This window comes from Amblyomma maculatum, chromosome 4 (genome assembly GCF_055883805.1).
Source record: "Amblyomma maculatum isolate TAMU_Amacu chromosome 4, ASM5588380v1, whole genome shotgun sequence".
NCBI lineage: Eukaryota > Metazoa > Arthropoda > Arachnida > Ixodida > Ixodidae > Amblyomma > Amblyomma maculatum.
The window spans coordinates 122,102,322-122,107,292 of record NC_139347.1 but is presented as its reverse complement, the minus strand read 5'-3'; the positions used below and the strand labels follow the sequence as shown (position 1 = coordinate 122,107,292).

The following is a 4,971-nucleotide window of genomic DNA, read 5'->3' as shown; positions in this document are numbered from 1 at the left end:
TTAGACCTTAAGAATCTCAGACCAATCTTTCTCACCTCCTGCACAGGTAAAGTCATGGAGCACGTAATCCTAAATCGACTTAACCGATACATGGAGCAAAACCAGCCCTACCCCACCACCATGCTTGGCTTCCGCGCGGGCCTGTCAACTCAAGACGTCATGTTACAACTTAAGGAGGATGTGTTCAATCCCGTTTTCCCTCCCATCACCAGAGCTATCCTTGCATTGGACCTGACGAAGGCCTTTGATAATGTTGCCCACTCCTCCATTTTACAATAACTGAGCGACCTAAACGTGGGCTCTCGCACGCATGACTATGTTGCTGCCTTTTTCAGCAACCGATCCGTCTGCCTACAATTAGGCACAGTAAAAACTTGCCCTTTCACGCTAGGCAGTAAGGGAACGCCCCAGGGAGCAGTTTTGTCCCCATTTCTTTTTAACATTACTCTTATCCCGTTAGCGAGGGACCTTGACAAAATTCCTTCCATCTACCACTCCTTGTATGCGTATGACATCACTATCTGGGTCAATACCGGCAACCATGGCGAAATAGAATCCAAACTTCAGCTGGCCGCTGACACTTGCTACGCATGCAAGCAGCATGGGTCTAAACTGCTCGGCAGCTAAATCTGAGCTCATAGTCATGGACCTAAAAGAACGAAACCCCCCTAATATTCAAGCCACATTAAACGACACCCCCATCCGCAGGGTCAATAGAATCAAAATTTTAGGACTCAGTATTTCTGACAACGGCTCCAACGCCGAGACCATAAAATTAATTCGTGCTGCCATTTTGAATACAGCCTCACTAATTAAGCGTATCGCCAATCGTCATCGCGGCATGAGGGAAGCAGACACACGTCGCCTCATTCAAGCATTTTGACTATGCAGGATCACCTACTCCATCCCTTACCTCTACCTCACACCCACGGAGACCGAGCAACTCAACAGTCTTATCCGCACAGCTTACAAAAGCGCTCTCCTTCTCCCTAAATGAACGCCTACTGAAAAACTACTTCAACTAGGGGTTCACAACACCTTAGGAGAGCTGGTAGAAGCTCACCTCATTAGTCAGTACCACAGACTCTCACATACCGAAACCGGACAAATTCTTCTGCGCCGAATTGGGATAAACCTACGCGGTCATACCTCGGCCACGCGCAATCCTCCCACCGCTGTTAGCAACAATCTTTACATTCCGCCTCTTCCCAAAAATACCCACCCGGAGCATAATCGTGAGAGACGGAAAGCTAGAGCCAAGACTTTGCACAAGCACTACCCTCCTGGCGCTCCGGCAGTTTATGTAGACGCGGCCGAATATTGAAACCGAGCAGCTTTCGCATTAGCCGTCGTGGATGGATTCCACAACACGATAGTCAGAGCGTCCATTCCAAATTTGCAGGATTCCCTGCAAGCTGAAGAAGCAGCAATTGCCCTAGCAATCACACACTCCTCTGCTGAGTATATCTTCTCAGACTCCAAAACAGCAATGAGTAATTATGCCCATCGCAAAATCCACTCCCCGCCCGCAAACATTCTAGCATCATCCCCTCCACCGAATCACCTCATCACCCTCCTCTGGGTCCCTGCGCACAGCGAACACCCAGGCAACACGGCCGCTCACTACCAAGCCCGAGCACTCGTCAACCGCGCTGAGAGCGACCTGGTGCCTTCGTCTCGCAGTGCCAGAGATCGGCTTCTTAACTACCACGACCTCACCGTATTTTATAGATATTCTCGCCTGCTGTACCCTCCTCCGCATAAATCTCTTCCCAAAAGCGACCAGGCTTTCTGGCGCAGACTTCAGACGGCCACAGTCATGACCCCTTTCCTTATCTCTATTATAAACCGTGGCGAAACCTCTCCTCACTGCCACTTGTGTCCTAGCACCAGAGCCGACTTTACTCACGTCTTCCTGAACTGCCCGAACAAACTCAAGCCCCCTTGGCAAGGGCCAAGACATCAGGAGCGATGGGAGGCTGCTCTGCGCAGCTCGCTGCAGGAGGTACAGCTTCTGACAGTGAGCTGGGCCCGAGGGGTCGCCGAAGCTCAAAAGTGCCCGGCCATCTAGAGCGGCCTGATGGCCCATCGTCGTCCTGCTCGCTCACTTCCCTTTACCCCCCACCCCCCCTCACTTCGTTCTTTTTTGAATCATTAAAGTTGCTACCTACCTACCTTTTAAGGCGAAAGACTTTAATGGCTCATACTGTCGTGGACAAAGTGTGTGCCGCTTTTGCGGCGGCTGTCGTGTGGCGTTCCTTGGCGCGCGTTCAACTGTGGGATTGCAGATGGCAGGAACGCTAGACAAGATGAGAAGCTTTCGCCTTTCACTATAGTCGCTAAAGTCACTCGTAATTTTTTTTCTCAGTCTACGGTAAAATAAATAAATATAAATATTTTACCGTAGACCGAGAAAATGTTTTTGTTTCCGAGGATTAATATGAAACTATTCATGCCGAGAAGGGTCATCACGATTATTTTAAAACAAATGTGATTTTTGATGAGATTTGGCTTGTGCACGATAGTGCGTTTAATCGCATTTCACTAAAATAGTGCAAACAATTTTTCGTGGTTGATGGTGCCACTTGCATTGCTCGGTGTCAGTCTCAGCACGCAGGTGTCACGTTTGCGTGCTATTTCACTACGCCGACTGCCTTTGTCATGCGCGTACGCATTTGCTTTACTCGAGATTGCGAGCGTGGTAAGTGGTGCCTTCGAAAAGCATACGTGCTGCGTCGCCTCTTTCGCGTGTGTATCACATCTGCGCTATCGGATACCATAAACTCGTTCTCTAGCGAGGCCCTCGACAGTTTGTGACCGAGAAGCTTGTTGGTATATATATCATAGTGTGTCTTATTCACAGACTGCTAGGCCCGTCTGGCTTCTGTCTATAATTCGACGAAGTCCTTTAAACTCAGTTACAGGGTCAAAACAAAAGAGCGCTAAGAAAATTGCTATACAGGCAGACAGGAAAGTAAACCATAAGACTGCGATTTCCGTTGGCCTGCGTAGTTCGTCAGCCTCAATTTTGTCTCCCACCTTTGGCGTTTGCACCAGCAAAGTGATTCAGCAACTGAGGTGAAAGATTACGGCCCCTTTGCTTCCTCTACTGTGCACTCTACACTGTAGTTACCAGTTGTGGCGAGGTACACTGCCTACATGTGTGTGCTTTTATCATTCGGATGCCTAAATCGGCGTGCTTAAATCAATCAGACCATAACGTGTTACGTTGTATCTCACCCGTTATTTTTTCTACTGGCCTAGTTTCAAATGCTTTTGCGGCGGCTCTTATTGGCCGAGGCGGGATGACGTCATAAAGGTCACGCCCAATCACAGAGCCCCACCACAGTATGCGCGAATGCGTGCCTTATAATGCCAATCAATGATCACTTGCTAGTTAATGGCCAAACAAAAAATAATAATAATAACTAAGTAAATACCTAATGACAAATAAGCAATTCATTGTTTAACTAAATATTGGCTAAATACGTAATCAATTAATTACTAATTAGTACCAGTTGCGTAGCAGAATGCGGCACTCAGGTTTTCGTATTTCACTACTTCAGTCGCTAAAGTCCCTCGTAATTATTGTCTTTGCGTTTGTTCACATCTCGATACCAAGGTGCTGTTCCCTTCCTTAAATATTTTTCACGAAGACATAAGGAAATATTTGTGTCAGTACGTTTCGCTTCCGAAGCACACAAATAAATATTTGTGCCATTTTGGTTGCCTGTGATCTGTAAGGCCGTCATCTTTTTTTTTCTATATGCAAGTGAATTATTCTGCCCTGTAGTTTTTTTTTCTTTTTCGTGCAAAAGGAAATCGAAAACAGCAGTGAGTAGCAGGTGCATCTTTAATTGACTGGTTAAATGGAGATTGCCACATAACAGTCTCATCGACATGTACTCACAAAGACACCAAGAACAGCTAGCGACGTTCAATTTCGTAACAAATAAATTGAAGAAAATCCGCATGGTGGCCTTGCCCGTCAGGCATTGATACATATGTCTGAACGTCCGAGTAGCCCGAGCTGTGCAAAATGTGCATTCGACATAACACATCAGTGACACACTACAACGACTGTTGTCCAAATGGCAACCTTACTCGGACTCTGAGGTCAACGTTACAGGAAATCCTTATTTTGAGCCTACTCGTCTTTTGTGAGACGGCTGCGAAGCCTGCCAAATTGTTCCCTCAGCGCATTTATGGCAGCTTCCAATTACGTCTGTCGCCGGCAATCGCTTCTTCCGACGCTTGCTTCAACTCGTTGTGAGCATTCCCAAGGTCCTCTACGAAAGAACGAACCTCCGCTGTGCTGACCAGGAGCCCTGCAGGACCATTGCAGATAGGAATGTGAGCCATCAAGTCCTTGTGGGCCATGTTCACTTCGCATTTAGAGCATTCCGTGAAGTGAAATTCGCAGTCCGACGTCATGTGCTTGTTCAAATCTGCGAGGATGCCATCGAAATCACAGCCCTTATCCGCATAGACACAGAATACTTTCTTCTTTAACAAAAGATCACGAATACTGTGCGTAAACACGCTGGAATTCTCAAGCTTTTTCTGATCGATTAGACACACACGATCGGCTGATTTAAATGCCGCAGTATGACACTCTTCGCAGACGAGGTGCAAACAGGAGAGAATTTTCGAGGCTGCTGACGCCGTGCCGCACCAGCCGCACACCTGGTACTCGCCGAGTTCTTCCTTAAACTTGACGGGCCTGGATTCCAAGTGATCGCCGAATCCGCGTACGCAGTACGTTGATTTTCTCAGCACGTAGCTCATCCTGGACGTTCAGCGCTTTGCTCGTTAAATTGCGATCCTGAAAGCACTTCGACAGTAGCGCAGCAGTAAAATTATGCTGTGAAGCGTGAGCACCTTACAACGGAAAAAATATCGGCCTACCTCGGCAAGGTGGCGCTGCGGTCGAAACAACACCCCCGTGACGGTGGCAGTTGCAATCTGCCT

At 47.7% G+C, this 4,971-nt stretch overlaps 1 pseudogene; it reads left to right on the top strand.

Annotated features, from left to right (window-relative positions):
* Positions 1 to 601: 601 nt before the first annotated feature.
* LOC146192271 (uncharacterized) lies at positions 602 to 2,071 on the top strand (annotated as a pseudogene).
* The last annotated feature ends 2,900 nt before the right edge of the window (positions 2,072 to 4,971 follow it).